This window comes from Acomys minous (genome assembly GCF_964271855.1).
Source record: "Acomys minous genome assembly, chromosome: 5".
NCBI classification, from domain to species: Eukaryota; Metazoa; Chordata; class Mammalia; order Rodentia; family Muridae; genus Acomys; species Acomys minous.
Window position 1 is genome coordinate 11074923 of NC_140494.1, and position 23091 is coordinate 11098013.

The following is a 23091-nucleotide window of genomic DNA, read 5'->3' on the forward strand; positions in this document are numbered from 1 at the left end:
GAAGACAATTTAAATATTTGCTTATTCCCAATTAAAGTAAATGATGCTGAAGTTAGAAAAGTACTAGTATACTTGGTTGGACTCTGTTAATGTTTTCGTATTTTAAAGGGAAAAATGGTTTTGACTTTTAAGAGTTTGGTTTAAAAGTATAAGCATCTCCAAAATAGAATTTATTTTAAGATATTTAAAATGTTTTCTGTTTTCAATTTAAATGAGATATCTGTTATCTAAACTATAGTGAGAAAATTCTTTTTATAAAGACATTGAGGGTTTTGATGATTTTTAAACATTAAGACTTAGTCCAAGAAAGATAGAGTGTCTGAGTAAGTAAAGATTTATATCAAAATCATAATTAAAGTACGAACATGATATCAGAGTAGGGGATTAACTAAAAAGAACAAGATTCACATTAGAACAAGTCAGTTTGCAGAAGTTTTTCAGTTTCCCTTCCTTACCTAAATTTCATCTAAGGAACAAGAATGTCAAAGGTTTGTAAAGCACCTGGGGGAATACAAAGTGGAAATTTTGTGATTATGTGCCCCATAGACTGATGTTCTGGGGACTCTTTCCACTATTCCTGTTCTCAGGAATATTTTCCCTGCTTAGGAATCTCTCTGTGTTTCTGTGTCTGTGGTTCAGTCTTTTATCCCAGGGAACAAGACTGAGGGCATCCTGTGCTAAAATCTGTAGGTTAGCAGTCCTGCAATGTTGATTGGTCTCTCTCTCTCTCTCTCTCTCTCTCTCTCTCTCTCTCTCTCTCTCTCTCTCTCTCTCTCTTTCTCTCTAATTCTAATAAAATCATCCAAATTTTCCTTCTGAGTTAATTTTAAAATTATTTTGCTAATGAGTATAAGAACGTAAGAAAAGAACTGCAGTTTCCCTGGTTACAGTCTTTACCTGTAACCTTACCAAAATCAAAATTAGCATCACTTTATCCTTTGGGAATGGATCAAGCAAAATTGTAGGCATTGCCCAGCTCTGCCTCCAGAAGGATTCTTGCCAAACTAGTTTTGATAGGATTCTTGCTGAAGGCAGATCCAAGGGAGGATATGGATTAGGAGCCAGGCCAGATGTTCCTGTTTCACTCTGCCTAACAGAGAAAGCATGCCTGGTAAGCTCAATCAGGATGGACCAAAGTCAATGCATAGTTAAGGAAATAGCTCAAAGGAGTCAGACTAAAGTTTGTGCAAACAAAAGTCCACATAAAGAAACAAGAATGGCAGGCCAGCCACCAACTACAAGGATAGCAACTGAGCTTCAGAAGAGAGATGGAGTTGTTTCTGAACAGAAAAGAAATCCTTATACAAATATCTGGATCTATTAACAACTCCTACAGCCAAGATACAGTTGTGTGTTGTAGTTGCTTTTTACTCAGTGGGAAAAATTCAGTTGTGGGCTTTATAACTCTGTTAATTATACACATTTCTACAAATGCCCTTATTAAAAAATTCAGATTCTAGAAGCTCTCTCTGCAAAGAACAAGACCAGTGGCCATTGAATATTTCATGGACATAAAAAATGTGACTAAGAGTTTCTTGGCTAGGTGGAGTGTTCTGTAGAGAGCTGAGAGAATAACTTATTCAATGAAAGTGTTAAATATTCTCCACCATCTAGAGCTAGCAACTTCTCGGCATGGGTTGAGCTGAATTTCAGAACCATTGTCATTCCAAGACAACCTGTAGTTTTAAATGACTAGGCTGTCAGCCTCTAAGTGCTCTGCTGTTGCCTTCTCTGCTTTACTGAATAGTAACAATTACATTGCAAACAGCATGTTATTTCCAACCGTTTTTTTGACAGAAATCTTTGTGTTACAAAGATCGCAAACTTGAGTTCCTTTGCATGATTCATTTTTTATGCAAATCTTAAGGGTGGAGAGTCTTTTTTTTTTAACGGCTTCTATAAATTCGTCCTTGAAAATAGTATTGACTTATCTTTCTCTCACATGGAAAAAATTCTTGCTGAGCAGAATGGTGAAGGAGGATTTGTGTAGCTGTGGACACCATTTTTAACATACTATTGTTAGCTTCATAAAGAAAGGATATTTTTCTAATGGTTAACATAAACTGATTTAGGGAACATAATGCCATTTGGAAAAAAGAAACTGTGTGTGTGTGTGTGTGTGTGTGTGTGTGTGTGTGTGTGTGCCTGTGTGTTTCTGTGTGTGTTGTGTGTCTGTATGGGTTTGTGTGTCTGCTTCTATGCGTCTGTGTGTGTTCTTTGTGTGTTTCTATATTCTGTGTCTGTCTCTATGTGTGGGTGTCTATGTGTACGTCTGTTTGTGTGTCTGTGTATGCCTGTGTGTGTGTGTGTGTGTGTGTGCGTTGGGTGTGTCTGTGTGTTTCTGTGTGTATCTATGTCTCTGTATGTGTTTGTGTGCCTATTTGTGTGTGTCTTTGTGTGTGTTTGTGTATATTCCCCCTCTGAAGAACTTGTTTCTGTTATGCCAAGATTACCCAGGTCGCAAGACCCCCCAAAAAGACCACCAGGACTTGATACCGATGCAACAAACACAGGGTCTTGTATTATGGGCTCAGAGCTTTGGATCACTATCCTTCCTGACACAGCAGGATAGGAGAATGATATTGGAGCTTCAAGGGTAATGGGGGTAATGGGTTTATAAGGAAAATCTGTAATTAGACCTGGGGGTCACAGGGAAATAAGGACAAAACCATGAGCTGGGGGGGGGGGGTTCATGGAGTCTCAGGAACACAGTCCTTTAGGCAGGTTGGGTGGAGACTGGATCTCCATGGAAAGTTGTGAGTCTCAGGAATGCAGACCTTCCAGCAGGTTGGGTAGAGGCTGCATCTCTCCAGGGATCATTGGGTGTTAATTGTATTTAATTGTTCCAGTGCAGTTCCTGGAGGGTGCTGGCAGGTGTCATTTCCAGAATACAGGGAAAAGGGCACCTATAGGACAAATTCTCATACAGACTATCATTAATTGCAGAATATAAATTATATACAGGATATGGCATAAATTTTGCCCCTACATTTCAGTGTCCTCACTCTAAAAATTAGCTGATTGATTTGTTTTAGATGGAACACACCAAAAATACCTAAGAAAGTGGAAAAACTTGTGTTAACAGTGTAGTGGGCTGGGGGAATGTAACAAGTATGACCCAGACTCTTGAAGATAGGTACCTTTGAAAGCAATTTAAACTTTCAGCAGCAGCTGAATGTTTGAAGATCTAAGCAAAACCAGGAGGATACAAGCCTATGCTCTGGTAAAAAAAAAAATACCTTTATCAAAAAAACAATTTTCCTCAGTACCAAAACATCCTTTTAAATCATATCCAGCATTTTTAATGTATAGTAATTTATAATCTCCATCTATCTGTCAAGACATCTATATTCTGAGCACTGAAAAGGCTTTGCTTTCCCACAAGGGAGGAAGAGAATGCTGGATAGTAATGTTTTAGCCCTGGGTCTATATTCAACCAAGAGTGAATGCACTGAGGTGGACATTTTCATGCCCCCTGCTGTCTCTTTTCTTAGAACATCTACTTTACAAAATTCATTCTTGTACCTTCTTTCTCTGATTCTTTGTAATGTAAATCTCACAGCCCCTTTCAGTTTTACAACCCAGAAATGTCTTTTTTCAAGGTTTTAGAAACAGAACCTTTGAATGGCAACCCCACCTTCCTGGCTCTGCCCTTACTTTGATATAAAACAATTAGCAAATACTAGTGCTTAAGTCACATTGGTCACCTGCCTCTAATATTTTCCTGTCTGCTCATTCTGAGGTAGGCTAGAAAGGCCTAAGAAAAACATGGCTGACTAAATCTTGGGTAGATACTACAACAGAGTTGTGCACTTCATTACCATGGATGGGGCTGCTCAACCAGGGAAGGCAAGAGGCCCTCTAGTATCTGCTGGGAGCAACATAAGCAACTGCAGTGTCTGCTAGGTATTCCCTGCTTGACAATGGTGGAGTTCCCATACAATCACTGTGTCCAGGATTGTCAGCTCCTATTGTGAGATTCCAGGTGGCTTGGCTAGCCATCATAACAATAGCGTTGTCCCCCTAGCCTCCATCTCCACCCTGCCCTCGGAATTTACTGTCCCCATCCCAACCTACTTGGAATTTACTACCTCAGACTCCCATTCACCTAGAAGATCACCTATTGTTAGCCTAACCACAGTTTCTGAGCTCTGCTTCTGTGAAGGGTATTTAAACCCTCCACTTTTACAGAACGTGGTCTTCCATCTCCTAGGAGCTTGGTCTACCCCAGCGCCTCAGCTCTATAAAATTCCTTTGCTTTTGTATGGGCTTTGGACTCGGGCTCTCAATGGGGCTTCCAGGAGTAGATTCTGGTAATCAGAGTCTAGTAGAACCAGAGTTACAGGCAAATGTGAGCCAACTATTGTGAGTGTTTGGAAGCGAATCTGAGTCATCCCCAAGAGAAACAGCTATTTGTAACGACTGAACACTCTAGCCCACAGCATTTTTAAACACTAGAATTCTTAACTGTAGATAAAGGCTGTGGAGTCTCAAGATAGACTAGACCGAGATTGGTATCTGGTCTCCAAGTTCGTGTCACCATTGAAGCAAGAATTTGAAGATGAGACTAAATAGAAAATTGGAATGTTTTACAGAACTCACAGTGTGTGTTTGTGTGTGTGTAGTTTTCAAGATAGAATTGCATTCCTGGGATATTTGGTACCTTGTTTTAGAAGCAAATATCCATGCAGAGGAGAATTATTCATGACCTACCCTGAGGAAATAAATGGTAGGGAACTTCAGGGATGCTTGGCTTTTACCCAGAATAGGATTAAACTTCTGTTCTGTCCTACATGGGCTTTTTGAATTTAGGAAAGCATGTGTGAATGATGGTGCTAGACTCGATCACCAGAGTCTATTCCTGGAAGCCCGATTAAGAGCCAGAATCCAGAGTCCATATAAAAGCAAAGGAATTTTATTGAGCCGAAGCGCCAAGGTCCACCAAGCTCCGAGGATTCGGTAAAAGTGGAGGGTTTAAATACCCTTCACAGAAGCAGAGATCAGAAACTGTGGTTAGGCTAACAATAGGTGACCTGTTGGGTGAATGGGGGTCTGAGGTAGTAAATTCCAAGTAGGGTGAGATGAGGGCAGTAAATTCCGAGGGCAGGGTGGAGATGGAGGCAGGGGGACAACGCTATTGTTATGATGGCTAGCCAAGCCACCTGGAATCTCACAGTTGCAGGGACTCAAACAACCTCTTCTGTCTTAAAGGGATGCATATATGATGCACATATATACACATATAGAATATAAATAAACAAATAAAAGCTTAAATACAAAAGGCTACCCATGTTCCTACACCCATGCAGCATGAAGTGTACTTAGTAGGCTTTAAGAAAAAATAGGATAACAACAGCAACAAAAGCTCAAAGCTCAGCACATGTTTAGGATACTGGTGTCTTTATCAAGTGTTCTCTTGATTAGAATGATGTGTTCCTCTTCAGGAAGAGGAATTTTTATCCTTTTATTATTATGAAGTGGTATTTATATTTTTTGTTTTTCAAGACAGGGTTTCTGTGTCGCCTTCGCTGTCCTGGACTCACTTTGCAGACCAGGCTGGCCTCGAACTCACAGAGACCTGCCTGCCTCTGCCTCCCTGAGTGCTAGGATTATAGGAGTGCTCCACCACAGCCACATGAAATTTCTGTGTTAATTGTGGTCATCATGTATTCACTTTTGGGTGTTGCTCTTTGTACTCTCAGAGGCATTTTGTGTTTTAATAAGTATGGCTTCTTATTTCTTTCTACTTCTGTCTGTCTATTTTGCTCTTTCCTCTCTTCAGCCTGAAATAATGCTTCCTACATTTTCTTTAGATTTCATTTATTGGCTGTGAATTTCTTTTGGCTTTTTATGACTTGGGAAGTTTTTCTTTTTTTTCTCTTTCCTGCCATCACAGCAGATAGTTATGCTAGTTACATCAGTCTTGGGGGGGCGGGGAGTACCATAGTTTGTCGGGACTCAGAATGCTTTGTTCTATGTTCTTTAGGTTTTCAATGTTTCCACTGAAATATCACCTATTATTCCAATGGACTTTCCTTTATATATGAGTTATGTGTTTGTTTGTTTGTTTGTTTGTTTTCCTCTTTCAGTACATTTTCTTCATTATCTACCCTTAATTTCAACTGATATACCACAGGGGGTTTCTTTTCTGCTCTTATCTATTTAGTATTCTGTGTGCTTCTTGAATCTGGGTATTTTATTTCTTAGTTTAGAAAGTTTTCTTCTATGATGTTGATGAAAATTTAGTCTAGACCACTGACCAAATTTTGCTCTTTTGGTCAGGTCTCCCTCCTCTATGTCTATATTTAAAGGCTAGATTTTTTTATGGCACTCTACATTTCCCATGTGTTTTTTTTGTGTGTGTGTGTGCTTTTAATTTTTCATATTCCTTGCTTATTTAATGTAAATTCTCGATTTTATCTTTAAGCTCTGCTACTGTCTTTTCTGCTTGCTGAATTAATTCTACTTGAGTTTTCTTGTGAACTGTTGGGTCTTTCAATTTCATCTTCGTTTCAGCTTGAGTGCCCTTTGGTGTTTCTATCTACTGACTGAATTCCATCCTTAAGTCTCATACTTCCTTTGTCATTTTCATTTGCTATATGCTTGTATTTTCTTGGACATCACTGGGGAACTTATTCACATCAAGCTCTTTTTTTTTTTTTTTTTTACTTCCTTGAGCTGCTTCCGTGTGTCATCTATAAATCACTGAATTATTTGAAGCTTATGACTGGTTTAAAAAAAACCTTCTGTATCCTGAAGTTCTAGGCAGTTCTCATTGGTAAACATTTCTATAAAAGTAGTTGGTTCTAGGGAGAAGCTACTGACTTGGTCTTTCACATTGTTGCTATTTTTGTGATGAGATCTGGGCACATGGTTGAACCCAGAGCATCTATATCTAAATATCCCTAGACCTAGGCCTGGAAGCTTCTAGACTCTGTACAATCTAATCTTCTGCAAGCCCAGACCTTGAAGATTTTAGTTTCCAGCTTCTGTCTACTAGCCTAGGCCTAGAATGTTTCATCCTCTGAGCCTTACTGTGGAGTAAACTCACCCTTTCTAGCTCTTCATGAACTCTGGCTGGTTGGTTCAACTCAGCTGTTCTGACCCAAAACTCCTCTCCAAGCTGACTCAAACTAGCTTCTCTTGGCTTCTGACTGAACTTATCTGCTTGCAAAGACTGTCTCTGAACTCCAATGAACTAAATTGCACTGGCTTCACCGACTACAGAAACTAAGCAGTAATTGCGCTGAACTCAACTCAGTAACATCTCTCTCTCTCTCTCTCTCTCTCTCTCTCTCTCTCTCTCTCTCTCTCTCTCTCTCTCTCTCTCCCTCCCTCTCTCCCTCTGTCCCTCTGTCCCTCCCTCCCTCCCTCCCACCCCCCCTCTCTATATACTGCTTTGAAGTAGCCTTTCTTTCCTGCCTATTCTGCTAAGAGTTTGGCATATTCTATCTCTGACTCATTCTGTCATTTTTTTCTCTGATTCCTCACTTTGTCTGCTCATCAATTAGGCATCATTGTTTGGAGTGAAAGATCTGAACTAAGAGTGTATCTGTATTCCAGCCAAAGGGTTGTATTCAGCCAGAGTTGCCATGTTGCTGGCTTAAAATTTCTCCAGAAGCGCCTACAAAATTCCTTGTAGAAGGTTCTGTATGGACATGAGTTTCCAATATATTTAGTTGAATGCCACCAAAGCATGCTAAGAATTTGCTTAGATTTGTGGAAGACCACCAGATTGTATTCCAAAATGGCTGTTCCACTTTTCAGGCCCACCTGTAATGAATATAAATTCCTGTAGTTTTACATCCTTTGTTTGTTTGTTCTGTTTTGTTTTGTTTTTTGAGACGGGGTTTCTCAGTGTACCTTTGGCTGTCCTGGACTTACTCTGTAGACCAGGCTGGCCTCCAACTCACAGCAATAAACCTGCCTCTGCCTCCCAAGTGCTAGTATTAAAGGTATGCACCACCATGCCCAACTCTACTTTCACATCCTTGACAGCAGTTGTTATTGTCAATGTCGGTCTTATTAGCTTATTTTAATTTCTAATTTGCAAATGGAATGGAATGCCAGATACCTTGTTATATGCTCATTTTCTATAGGTATGGTGGTGTATTAGTTCTTTAACCTGGATTTTGTCTGTGTGTGTGTAGTTTGTGTCTTTTTTTTTTTTCACTCTTTTGGTACCTTCTACTTCAAGCCATTACATAGTTACAAGTATGAGTGTAAGTATAACTCAAAAGTTATAAGTCAGTTTTATACCAGTAGACAAGTCCGGTGTTCTTCATAATTTTGGATAGATCTACACACTCCCATCACGTAGTTTTCCTACTATTTTTAACGTGGGGTGCATCCTGTTAGAGCTGACTTCTTTCCGTCAGCCTTTCTGTGTTTAAGGAGTTACTATTTTGCCTTTATTTCTGAAAGATGCCTCTGATGTCTTTAGGCATCCGTGATGACGGCTTCTTCGTTCTAACCATTCTAGTCTTCAATCTGTTTCAATACTTTTTGATATGCACTGTTTCTGTTAAAAAGTCTATTGTTATCCTTGTTGTAGTGTTATTTTGTTATGGTTTTGTCATTGCTATTTTCTTCATTAAGGTTTTTGAAAGATTAACGTTATTTCCTAGAGGAGCATTATTTCTTCAGATATTGTTTTCTGGGGCCCTTGTTTCTTTGTGACTTATAGTTATGTTGTTTAAAGTTGTCAGTAATCCTTACATAATTTGTATTGTTTTCTTTGTGCATTTTTTGTATGGACATGCTTTATTTGCTATATATTATTATCCTTACTATTTTCTGTACTTTGGTTTTTAATTTATTTGTGTGTGATTTTCTTTCAGGAGTTACTGTTTTCTCCTCTGGAAGATAGAGTTGAATCTTTCCCCCTTTCTTTACCATTTTTATTCATTCCTCTTGTTTCGTGACCGTATTAAACATATTATCTATATTAATGTCTCTGTTTAGGTTCTCATCTGTACTGTTTCTTAGTTTTGACAGATTGTTGTTTGTTTTAATTTTGATAAATATTTTCTCATGCTTAGCAATCTAATAATCTGTTTTTAGATTTCCGCTGTATGCCAAATTAGTGAACCCATTACATTATTAAGATATTTGTTCTTTACAGGTCTTGTTTTTTCAAATTTATTAGGTGAGACCTAAGAAAAGCGTTTATACTTAGTTTGTGCTCTCCACTACTGAGGCAAGGCTTTCTAGGTGGTACATGTGATAGCCAGTGCATTGTAAATTTGCCCACTATCATTGGTCAAAAGGAAATTATTCTCAGCAATGTTTGAATACCAGAAACTAATCTTTCTAATCCTCCCAATATAGGCAGTATAGTACTTGTCCTTGTCTCAGTTCATACACACACACACAGACACACACACACACACACACACACACACACACACACACACACACACCAATATTCAGCAAAGGACTTTTTGCATACTTTATAGCTTCAGCTTGTGCCACTGTCTCTCTCTAGTGTTTGTGCTTTCTTGTGAACTGAATCATCTCTGATAGCCAGAATTCCTTCCTTTCATCTCATCTCAGTCCTTAAATATTGTAACGCTTTCACTTCGTGCTTGTGGCCTGCAATAAGCTGAAGCTTGGGGCTGGCTACGTTTCTGGCTTCTCATGAATTGTTTTCTGTTTACTGATAGTTGATTTCTTTAAAATGATTGTCATATATTTTAACTATTTGTTTGGATTTTGTTTCAGGTGCAAAGTTGCATCCTGTTCTGTAATTCCTTTTAAAATAATTTTTTTTCTATTTCGCAGAAAAATGTAAATCTTTTTAATACGTACTTTATTATAATTTATTTACATTACATCTCAATTTTAATCCCCTTACTCTTATCTGTGGGAACACAGAAGAAGGGGATGCAGGCTATCCAGATGACACCTGGGAGGAGGACCCCCCACAGCCCCCATCAGAGATTTAAATAATATTTTAATGGTATGAGAAAATAATCTATTTTCAAGAAAAGAAAAAAATTTTTGTTATTTCTTTGAGAATTCCACAGAACATATTTTGTTCATATATACTTTCTTTTCCCAACTCTTCCCAGATTCACTCCTTCCTCGCCATTTCCTGAGTCCCCTTTCTCTCTCTCTCTGTCTCTCCTCTTCTAGTCCAATTTGTGTGGGGATCCTAGACTGGGATATGGTTGATATAGTAAAGGTCACAGCATTTTAGAAAATTGATTCTTCCTCTCCTAGATGCTATTACACCCCAACATCCCCCCAGCTAAGGGCAGAACCATGTGCCCACCTCCACCCCACCCTTGCTGCTATTTTGTCTGATTTGAGTGACTATAGAGATAGCATATTTGCCCAGGAGGAAGGAAATTCCTGCTGTCCATGTAAGCATTATAGCTACCCTGAGGCTCTGTGAGGTACCCTGAACCCTCTGAGTCCTGACACAGAAAGGCTTACATTTTACTTGTTGTTCTTTGTGTTTTAGATTCCCTTTTTCACTCTGAAGCAATCTGCCTTTCGCCAATTGGCTACTTGTGAAGCCTCCATGCCTAACTCAACAAGGCAGAGCTTCGCTCTTCCTCTTCTCCGTCAGGTTCCTCCAGGCAACTGGCCTGTCCTGTGTTTTTTCTTTTAAGCTCTAATAAAATTGTCCTCAACCTCCTTTCCGACACTGCTCTTAAATTCTTTGATTGATGAGCTTAAGAAACCCAAGGGATCTCCTCAGAATTTCTAGTGTCAGCATAAAACATTCAGTAAGATGCACATATGACACCTTGGTCATCTTCCCAATTCATAGCACAAAAGCCAGTTTTAGATTTCCACAGGTGTGTTTCTCAGAAGCACGTACACAATGGACAAATTCTCAAAGCAATTATTTAACTAGCTCAGGAAGAAAAATGCCCTCTTTCGTGTGACATTTTAAATAACTATAAAAAGAAATAGTTTGAAAAATTGTTTTTGCTTAAATTACTCGGTTATATTCCTCCTCTGCAGTGTGTTTTGGTATACAAATATGTTCTGATTGTTTCCCTAGCCCTTTTGCTCCCGTGAGGTAAAAAACAACTTTAAGCTCCTGGACTTACAATTTTATATCTGTAATTACACACTTGTATCCAATCAATTATCAAATGTGAAAATGAACTTTGATAAATGACGCATTTGAAAACTTTCCTCTCTTGAGAAGTGGCTGCGCTAAAACAGAGTTGTATATTAATCAGCCTTAAAATTGGGATGAGTGTCTGTGAGTGAGTGTGTATCTTAATATATCTATTTAAAGGGTCTCTAGTCTCACAGTTTTTAAAGTGTTCCATCCTCCAAGCAGCTTTGTGGCACAGATGCTGTTTTTCGTGTCTTTGCCTCTTCTAAATTGATGCTAAATTTAGAAGTCATTGAGAATCATTAATTCTGAAAGCTACAATCCTTTGTCAAGTTAAGTGTGGCATGGCAGATATCAGAATGCTATAAGTGTACATTGGAAATATATCTGCCCACTGGATCCTCTGTCACCTTCTTCCTGCACAGATCTATATTTATACATATTCCTTCTTTGCTCTCTTGAAAATCTATAAATTATATCTATATCTGTCAGTCTGACAAATGTATTATCTTACACACTAAAGAAGGATTTTATCAGGAGAATTTTAATGGTCTATTCCTATTGAACACAGTTTGTGACAACCATTTCTTCTATTATTGACCACTGATTTAAAATGTTACCAAACAGCACTCAAAGAAACCAGAACATTGACGCAGTATGTACCTTCCCCTAAAATAAGATACCATTTGTATAGCAAATTTGCACATGATCTCAATTTTAGCATTACATTTAAATTGCAACTAATGAATAACTGAATAACTCATATTTCTCCTATTTTCTCCTTAAAGAAACATTTAATTTCATCATAGAGAAAAGATGTCATAAAATTATACTACTTGACAGAATTGAAGAGAGGAGGTGACACTTATTGCTACCCCTTCACATTTAAATTACATGCATAATTTTGGAGACTTCTGAAATAGTTCACTCGACAATATTTACAGTACTTTAATGCATACTTTAGTCTCTATGTGCAACATGAAGTAGCCAAACCATCACTGTTCCATTACAGATAATTCAAAGGCTTGGGTTAAATGTGTGTATTTACCAGATGTTCACAGTAGACCTCTGAACAGGCACTATTTTTTTTTCTTGCTTACTAATTTTTAGGTCAACTTGCAAAGGAATAGGTTTTGGGGTGACATTTTGATGCGTAACTGTCATACTTTATTCTAATTTATCATTTTCTCCATTGCTGTGTTGCCTGTCCTCCTCTGGCTGGTTCTCTTCTTTCCTGAGTTAGGATTTCTCTCCAATAAAATTTATTTTTCAGTTACACTGTGTGCTCTCAGCTAAGTTGTAGAGCGTGAACATATAAATGAGGGCTGTATTTCAGCAAATTAGTAAGGAGAGCAACAGAAAGCATTCACAGGTTCCCTGGTACTCCCATTTTATTTCTCTTCTTACTTGTTTGTTTGCTTTGAAGATAGATTCTTCTCTCATATAATCCACCCCAACCACAGTCTCCCCACCCTCTATTCATCCCAGCTCTGCACCCACTTCTAGGAGTGGCTAACAGCCACAACATATGTATAGAGGACCCGGTGCTTCTTCCATTTCTGTTTGCTAGCCCATGTGAGCCCCACATAATTGATTAAATGGGCCATGTTCTCTTGGTGTCCCCATCCCCTCTGACTCCTACAATCTTTCCTTCCTCTCTTTCACAGGCTTCCTTGATCTCCAAGGGGAGGGACCCATTGGAGCGGTCCGACTTAGGCTCCATCACGCTGCATAATGTCTGGCTGTGGGTCTCTGCACTTTTCCCATCTGCTGCTGGAGGAAGCCTCTCTGATGATGACTAGACAAGGTACCAATCTATACGTTTAGCAGATCATCACTAGCAATCATTTAATTTATTTTTTCCAGTTGTTTGGTTATAACCTACGTCTGGACAATTCAGTCTCTGGTTCCTGACAGTGTAAGGACAGGGTACCTCTTATGATGTGGAACTCAAGTTAAGTGAGACATTGTGGGCTACTCCTCCAAGTTCTGTCCTAACATTGCCCAGCACATCTTGCAGGCAGGACAAAGTGTAGGTAGAGGGTTTTGCGGCCGAGTGTGTGTACAGGTTTCCTTCTGTGGTCTGCAGAGTACCTTCCCATGCCGAAGAGGCGAGAACTTAGGTGTGAAGGCTCCATGCCCACAGCCTCTTCATCTCTCTACATTCAGTGAACTGTTTTTGTTTTTGTTGTAAGGGTTGTGCCTTTTGGTTTTTTTGTTTGTTTGGTTTTGGGTTTTGGGTGTGGGGGTTTGGTATTTTCTGTTTGTTTGTTTGTTTGTTTTTTGAGACAGGGTTTCTCTGTGTAGCCTTGGCTCTCCTGGACTCGCTTTGTACACCAGGCTGGCCTTGAACTCACAGCGATCCGCCTGCCTCTGCCTCCCGAGTGCTGGGATTAAAGGCGTGCGCCACTACCTCTGGACTACATTCAGTGAACTGTGTGGATTTTGTCTTTAGCGATTCCTCCCCCCTTGTCAGTTTTCAGTGACCAAAGTTCCATTCTAGCAACAGCCTGGGTTATTTAGAGAACTCCATGGCATCCGCTCCATCCATAGCTCAAAGACACGAAACCCAGTTCTACCTCTGACAGTCTGCCCTGGCTACAGAAGATGGCCCACCCAGACTCCTCCTTTCCCCCACCCCTGCTTGGTGCTCTCCACTCCCATCTCCACCCATCCACAGTCTACCCACAGAATCTATTCTATTTCTCCCTCCCAAGGAGGTCCATGTGTTCGCCCTAGACCTCTTTTCTTTACCTAACCTTTCTGGATCTACAGATTATAGCTAGGTTATCATTTATTTAATGGCTAATGTCCACTTACAAGTGAATGCATACCATATTTGTCTTTCTGGGTCTGGGTTACCTTCCTCAGGATAATTTTTTTTAATAGTTCATTCCATTTGCCTGCAAATTTCATGATGTAACTATTTTCAACAGTGAGTAATACTGCATTGTGTAAATGTATCATGTTTTTTTAAAAATCCATTCTTCTGAGAAATCTCTAGGTTGTTTCCATTTTCTGGATATTATGAATAAGGCTACGATGAACATAGTGAGTTGGGCAAAGTGTCCTCATGGTAGCGTGGAGTGTCCTTTGTGTATATGCCCAAGAGTGGTTATAGCTGGGTCTTGAGCTAAATTGATTCCCAGTTGTTCAAGGCACTGCCATATTGATTTTCATAGTGGCTTTACAAGTTTATACTCTCACCAGCAATGGAGGAGTGTTCCTCTTGTTCCACAGCCTCCCAGCATGAATCATCACTAATATTATCTGACAAGTGCAAGATGGAATTTCAAAGAAGCTTTGAATTGCATTTCCTGATGGCTGAGGTTCTTGATCATTTCTTTAGATGTTTTCAACCATTTGAGATTCCTCTACTGATAAATCTATTCTTAGATCTGTAACTCAGTTTTTAATTGGATTATTTATTTTTGTTTTGTTTTGTTTTTTGGTCTCTAGTTTCCTGAGGTCTTTATATATTTTGGATGCTAGACCTCTGTTGGATGTGAAGTTGGTAAAAAATCTTTTCTGGTTCTGTAGACTGTTGCCTTGTCCAGTTGACAGTGTCATTTGTCTGACAGAAGTTTTTGTTTGATTAGGTCCCATTTATTAATTGTTGATCTTCGTTTCTGTGCTACAGGTGTTCTGTTTAGGAAGCTGTATCCTATGTCAGTGTGTTCATGGCTATGCCCCACTTTCTCAACTATAAGGTTCAGTGTATCTGATTTTATTTTGAGGACTTTGATCTACTTGTACTTACATTTTCTGCAGGATGATAAGGAAAGACCTATTTGTAGGCATTCATTTGACCAGCACCATTTGTTAGTCTTTGTTGTTGTTGATGTTGTTGTTGTTATGGTTGTTTTGTTTTGTTCTGTGTTTGTTTTTTATTACTATAGCTCTGTAGTACACCTTGAAAGCTTAGATGATGATTCATCCGGAACTTCTCTTATTGTTCAGGATTGTTTTAACAATCCCAGGTTTGGTTGTCGTTATTGTTTTAACTATCCTGGGTTTGATTGTCATTATTGTTTTTCCAAATAAAGTTTGGTATTGTCTTTTCAAGGTTTGTGAAGTATTGTGTTGGGATTTTTATGGGGATTGCATTGAATCATTTCTTTAGATTCAAATAAAAATAGGATGGCTATTTTAATCATGTTAATCACACCAATCTATGATCATGGAAGATCTTTCCATCTTCTGATGTCTTCTTCAATTTCTTCAAAGACTTGAAGTCTTTATCCTATAAGTCTTTCACTTTCTTGCTTAGAGTTACCGCAAGATATTTTCTATTATTTGAAGTTATTGTAGAAAGTCTTTTTCCCTGATTTCTTTCTCAGCCTGTTTCTAGTTTGTATATAGAAGGGCTACTGATTGTTGTGAATTATTTGTGTGCCCAGCCCCTTTGTTAAAAGTGTTTCCCAGTTGTAGCAGCTCCACGGTGGAATTTTTAAGGTCACTTATGTATACTATAATATATGTATACTATAATATAATCTGCACATATAAATACTATAACTTTTCCATTCTAATTTGTATCTCTTTAGTTGTCTTGTTGCTTTAGCTATAACTTCAAATATTACATATTGAATAGATATAAAGAGTGTGTAGTCTTATTCCTGAGTTTAGAGGAATTTCTTTGAATTTCTCTCAATTTAATTTGATTTTGATTATGGGCTTGCTGTGCTATAAGTTGCCATTATTATGTTTAGACTTGTCCCTTGTATGCCTAATCACTCTAGGACTTTTATCATGAAGGGGTATTAGACTTTAGCAGAGTTTCTTTTTTTTTTTTTCCTGCATTTGATGAGATAATCACATGGTTTTTTTTTGTTCAGTGTATTTATATGGTGGGTTGCACTTACTAATTTTTTATATATGGAACCATCCCTGTATCCCTGTATATCTGGGATGAAGCCGCTTGATCATTGTGAATGATCTTTTCTATGAGTTCTTGGATTTGGCTTCTAAGTATTTATTGTGCATTTTTGCAACCACATTCATAAGAGAAATTGGTTAGTAATTCTCTGTCTTTGTTGAATCTATGTGGTTTGGGTATCAGGGTAACTTTAGCCTCATAAAATAAATTTGGCAATGCTCCTTCTATGTATATTTCTGGAATAATTTGAGAAGTATTGATGTTAAATCTACTTTGAAAGTCTGGTGGAATTCTGCATGAAAACCAACTGGCCCTGGGCTGGCTTTGGTTGGGAGACTTTTAATGAGTCTATTTCCCTTGGGGCTATAGGTCTATTTAAGTTGTTTATCTGATCTTGATTTAACTTTGGTAAGTGGAACCTAATAAGAAAATTATCTATTTTTAAAAAATATTCTATGGATAATTTGTGAAGTTCACATCATGCACCCCAATACCACTCATCTCCCCTGCCCTCCCCCCTTCCAATCTCTACCCATCCAAAAAAGTTTAAAAATAAAATCTCATTGTGGAAGTTGCAGTGTGTGTGTCCCACAGTATATATACCTGTTATCCATATATCTTTAGTTGGAAATATTCATTAAGATGAGTCATTGGTCCGGTTCAAGGCCCCTGAGTTTTGCTATACTACCAATCCTGGAGTGTCCCTGATCTCCATGACACAAGGCAACAACAAGATAATTTGGAGGAGTCTAAAAATCCCACATCCCCCTACCCCTAGTAAGTCCTCTCAGTTATCTTGTTGTTGCCTTGTGTCATGGAGAACCTGCATGTTTAGACCCTTCTATAACTGTGTTCTAAGCAGTTCACAGGGTAGATGTTGGGCTAGGCCAACTCAAAGACTTGGATTTGGGCCTGGGTGGTAGTTGGATTGATCAGCCCACCAGATCTCCTGCACCCCCACCACCAGGGTGAGCTCTCCAGTACTGCCCAAGCTAGCTCATCCAATGCTGCAGCCAGCAAAGGAAAGGAGCCATCTGTCATGGCCTCAGGACTGACTCACCTGTGCTCAACCCAGAGAAACAAGCTCTATTTTACTGCCCAGGTGAGGTGCACTTTCCTGAGTGCTGCAGCCTGTGAAGGGCCTGAACAGCTCTCCTTCCCTCATGACCCCAGAGCCTGCTTTCCAACATGTCCTAAGTGGCATGAGGCGGGGGGGGGGGGGGGGGTGAAGGTGGGCATTGCATGTTTCAAAAACCTACTTTATTTCTGTTTTTTAAGCACTTCTATCTCCCTTTCAACCCGCTAGCCAGAGGTAGGAGAGAAAAAAGGTTAATAGGGGTAGGAGATATGGGTATTTTTAGACGTAGTTTCTTAGGGTGATTACACTCTGTTGTCAGGATACCAGCAGTTCAGTCAAATAGCAAACACTAAACAGCAACATGAATCAGTAGCAGCAGCATGATCCACCAGAAACAGCAAAACACCACAGAATCAACGCTAATCAGCAAACTCAGCCAGATTGCCACAGGAAGTTCTCTGGAGCATTTGTCTCTGCAAGGTAAAATATAGAAAAATGAAGACCAGTGAAGCTATGTGAACCATTGCAAAGCACAGCAATGCAAAAGCATTCCCACTATCTGTGGGCTTGTAAGTATATTCTCTTCTCAGAGTAAACTCACAGATGTTTTCAGCTGGCCAAAACTATGGCCCTAGCACAAGACAGCTTCTAGCAAAACATTGCACAGCACAAATGAGTTTTTAAAGAAACCAGAAACTTCAACTTCAGGGGAGGCATCTCTCCCTTGCCCACACCACTGCACTGCAAGCAAGTGTGCTCTGTCTTCGATGCCCAAGGTTCTCTCTTCCATCTCTTCTTCTGGTAGTGAATGTACCATGCATCTGTAGTCTTTTGTTTTGTTGAATTTCTAAATTTTTCATTTCTAGTATTTCCTCAGTTTGTGATTTCCTGATTGTTTCTCTTTACATTTCAGGTCTTGAACAGCTTTATTTGTTTTTTTCAATAGTTTGTTCATTTTTTTCTCCACTTTCTTTAAAGGGGTTATTAATTTCATCCAATTGCTTGCATTTTCCTAGATTTCTTCATTTTATTTTAAGGGCCTTATCATCTTTGTATAGTTGGTTTTAAGGTCTTTTTCTCGTAATTCAGCTATATTGGAATATTCAGGGACTGATATAGTCAGGTAATTGAGCTCTAGTGGAGATGTGTTCATAGGAAATGTCCGCTGGTGTTAGAGGCTTGGGTGCAGCCCTGAATCTGGGAGAAAGGTCAGGAGGGGATGGTCTATGGTATGGCAATGGGGAAGGGAGGCTGCAGCTAGTGGGCCATTGCAGTGCTAGGTGGGAGATGGAGGGATTGGGTCTAGGTCAAAGAGAGAATGGAGGTCTGCAGACAGGCTACCTAGTCTTTAAGGTAGGCTCGAGCAAAGAGTGTAACCTGAGCTGAAGCTGGGACACAGCAATGAGTAGAAGGAGGAAGGGCAAGGGACGGTCTGTGGCATCCACAGCAGACATGGACAGAGTGAAGGGAGGCTGAAAGTGGTGTTCTGGGGTAGCATAGGGGTGAGTCTATCAAATTCAGTCTGGGGGAACATTATAGGTCTTCCAGACATGCTCCACATGTCTTGAATCCAACTTATTTCAGAGTAATTTTCAACTACTGTTTTTGAGAGGTTGCTGTGCATCTGCAGAATCAAAATCTAAAAGTCTATACTTGCATATTTGTTTTTGTTGTTGTTATTTATAGGCAGAACTGTTATTTAAGTGATCCATCCCCATTAATTGTAACAATTCACTGAGTTTCCATAAGTAATTTCTTTTCTTTTTTATTATATTTTTAGAGTGAACTAATCATAGTCCAATTATTACCTTCTTGAGCTTTGGCCAAAGCTAAACTATAAAGATCACTAACTTTAATAATAAAAACTAATTCTATTATTTCAAATGCACAACTATATTGCAAACACTTGGGTTCTCCTACTGAAAGTAAGGATTACATATGTTTTCTATAGTGAAATAAAAATTGAGTTACTTATTTATGCACTTGAAGCTTATGTTTTTGTATATTCCTGATCTTTTTAAATCTAATATGCATCTTAAGGATAATTATTTCTCTCATATAATGAAATAATTATGAAATATATTTGCTCAAGCATATCTATACAATTTCCAATTATCATAGGTTTTCATTAATTCATAAAATATTATTGAATATTTCCTATTTGCCTCCTTGGGTGCTAGAATACAATGATGAAACAAGATAGAGATAGTCCTAGCCAAATGTTGGAGTGTATTGACCTTGATGATATTATCCAATATAATCACCATCGTGTTATCATAATTGTGCTAAATACTCTGAAGAAAACAGCAGGCTATTCTACGACTGTGTACTCAGGAGACCTAGTTTGTGCAGAGAATTTGAATAAGATAGTGTTAAAATTAATTTTTAAAGAAATTGATATATAAGAAACAATTAGGCAGATGATAGGAAAAAGCATAGTTCAGAATGAGGTAGGGAACAGAGGCTCCGGATGTGAAAGGAAACTTGCTGGCTTGGAAGGAAAGAGTGATGTGAGATGAACTATGAAGGAGTACAAGAGATCAGGCAGACATAAAAATCTTAAGTCCATTCAGTGTTTGAATTTTTATTCCAACAGCATTGGGAAGCCACTGAAGGGCTACATCTAATTAATATGCAATATATAGTCATTATTCATTGCCACCTGGGAGAAGAAATGCACATCTCATTGTAATTTGAAAAGATAAACACAGCAGACTGACATCTCCTGTTTTAGAGTACAATGCCCCCTTTTCCCCCTATGAGTAAGTAATGATTAATATTCCAAAAAAGAATCATCACAGTACTCATTGCTGATTAAAACATGGTTTGGCCAATATTTATTTGTTTGTTTGTTTATTCACTTTACATCCCTACATTAGCCCCCTCTCTCCTTTCTTCCCGGTCCTACCACTTCACCCTCTTCTTCCTATCCCTCCTCCTCTTTGCCTCAAAGAAAAGGAACACTTTCCTCCCAACCTGCCCTAGCGCATCAAGTCACATAATGAATAAGCACATTCTCTTCCACTGAGGCCTGTCAAGGCCGCCCAGCAAGGGAAAGTGATCCAAAAGCAAGCAACAGGTCCATGTCAGATACAGCCCCCCTCTGAGGGCTGTAAGACCCTCATTAAGACCTAGCTGCCCATCATGTACGTATGTGTAGGTCCAATCCACCCATGCTCTTTGGTTGATGTTTTGTTCTCTGTGAGCCCCAATGGTCCTATGTTAGTTGACTCTATTAGTCTTCTTATGGAGTTTTTGTCCCCTCTAGGCCTTTCTATCCTTCCTCCCACTCTTACAAGACTCCCTGAGCTTGCCTAATGTTTGACTGAGGGAATCTGCATCTGTTTTGATCCACTGCTAGATGGAGCCTCCTGTCTACAAACATAGTAGAGTATTACTAACAGTGTCTGAGGTTAGCTCTCTCCTATGGGATGGATATCAAATTGGACCACTCATTATTTGGCCCTTCCCTCACTCTCTGCTCCATCTTTATCCCTAAAGCCCTTGTAGGCAGTGTAAATCCTGAGTTAGACCCAGATAGACACATATTATATATACTCACTCATAAGTAGATATTATCCACAGAGTACAAGATAACCATCTACAACCCACAGATCCCAAGAAGCTAAGTCATAAGGAGGGCCCAGGGAGGATGCTTGGATCTTCTTCAGAAGGGGAAATAAAATAGCCATCCTCAGTGGATGAAGAGAGAGAATGGATGGGAGAGGGGGGAAGAAGGGGAATGAAAATAGAGGTCAGATTGGAGGAAGCCAGAAGTAGGAGGTGAGAGGGAAGGGAGAGAGAAGGGAAAACAAGGGGGGAGCATTTCTAGGACAACTGGAAACCTGTCATGAGGTAGGGCCCTGGGAGGGTATGGGGCTGACTCTACCTGAGACTCCTAACAGAATGGGATATGGAGATTGAAGTGGCTACCTCTTATAGCCAGACTGAACTTCCTGTAGAGGGAGAACACCAACCCACCCACAAAACCTTCAGTTTGACCAAACTTGCTAAACAGTTGTTTTGTTGTTTTTATTGTTTTGTTTTGTTTTTTACAACCTGTCTGCTAGATGTTTGATTCTGCAGAACATTAACTAAGCCTAGCTCCTCCCCTCTCCTTGTTAAATCCTTCAATGAAACCAAGATAGATAGAGAGGTTAACTCCCAAGACTCAACCATCTGCAAGCATTACATTTGTGTGTTTCTTCCCCTCCCAAGGTATTTTCTAATTATTCCATGATCCCTAACAATTATCTAACTTTATGTTAATTTTTAAACAAAGTATTATAATCAAGTATAATGTTACAGGAATGTTAAAATGGCACCTCTTATTAAAATGTAATCACTTAAAAGGTATATTATCATCTTATCTTTTTAATTTTACAAATATTCTTTAAACAATTTAAATTTTTATGTATTTTCTAGTGGGGAAAACATATAACTTTTAAGTTATAGATTTTTTTGTCATAATCAATATTTAACCATTATCAACTTTGTTATATATGAACAGTTTAAATAATAAAGCTCGGAGTAGGCACAGTTCAAATTCTCCATGTTCAATGAGTTGTGTGGGTTTTGTCTTCAGCAATAATGCCTTATGGACAGTTTGTGGAAAGCAACCAATATCCTTGACAATAACCTAGGTTGGTTGGGGTCCCTTTGGCCAACAACTCAATTAGTTGAAACATATTCTTAGAACTGGATGCTTCATTTAGTGACAAGAGAGTCCAACTGTGGCTCTCTCTCCTCTGTTATTTGACAATTCTACTTAGATTAACCTATATATTTTAGGAAGTTTGTACTGTATTAGGTATACTACCTCTCAAATGTCCCTTCATTTTAGATGCCTCTCTCCATATTCTCTTTCTTTTCTTACACTTCCCCCATGCCCATTTGATATTCTTATATTGTGTTACCTTATATAACTTTTAATGGTAATTGGTTTTGCCACCTGTGCCATGTTTTAATATAGCACTAAAACTTTCATATATTTCAATGAAATGCCTTAAAACTAAACTTCCCACTGAATAAATGTGCTTTTAAATTTATTCTCCCCCTGCAACCTTCCTACATCATCATCTTCCTAATTCACTCCAGATGGCTACTTTGTGACATTACAGAGAAATGACATTCTCTCGTGGTTATGCAGAAAAATTCATTTCATCTGTTGTCTACATTGGTTATCTGAAGTACGTATTATCCTGATTAGATTTTTTTATTTTCATTCCTGTACACACACACACACACACACACACGCATGCACACACAATGTCTTGCTATATAGCCCTAGCTTCCAGAATACTGGAACTACTAGGTACCTAGCAAAGCTCCTTACGTTTTTATACTATAGCTGCTTTTCGACACAGAATGTGTGTAAAACAAACTGAGATTCTATTGTGGGGTATCTACCAAAGACAAATGGTCAGACATGGGTTTAAGCCAACAGAAGGTCCTTATTAGTCCGCTGGTGAATAAGTTGGGATTTCAGGATCTCATTGTGCCCCCAAGCCTTTCTCAGGGTGAGCTTTTAAACACAAAAACTGTATCCTGAGTTGCAATACTTCAGTTCATAAGAACAGTTAGCCAGAAGTGGAACTACAGAAGCCAAAAAGCAAGGTTAGTATGTTTACAGATTTTCCCAGAACTATGGACTTTGATGGATTGGGTCTTTTGTTTTGGCAGGTGGTGCAGTCCATGTGCTGAGTCCTATGGTCTGAGTGGTATTTCTATCATGCAGTCACTTGTGCTAGGATCTGGGGGTCTACGAAAGTCTAGGGGTCAGTTACAATTTTTAAATACATATTTGTTCATCAAAAGGTAACTGATAGATCTTTCTGGGTATCAAAATTAATAAAAAATTAATTTCACATACACAGGATCACTTGTTTCAAAAGTGAAGGTGCTACCTGTATTTGGGGGTGGGTATTCAAATGTTTCTATTTAAAAGATTTGGTCTGTTATCATCACTGAATACTGATGAAGCCTGTTTTAACTTCTGGATGATTTGAGGCTATCCCCTCATTCATTTTTACCTATGTCTTCATGTTACTATTA

The 23091-nt window shown here is 38.9% G+C and overlaps 1 long non-coding RNA gene across 1 annotated transcript in view; it reads left to right on the forward strand.

Annotated features, from left to right (window-relative positions):
• LOC311597439 overlaps positions 1-23091 on the forward strand; it is a 91138-nt gene that overhangs the window by 51323 nt on the left and 16724 nt on the right. Inside the window, exon 2 of the long non-coding RNA XR_014779235.1 lies at positions 12748-12887. This is a non-coding gene — a long non-coding RNA (uncharacterized lncRNA). The remainder of the gene's footprint in view (positions 1-12747; positions 12888-23091) is intronic.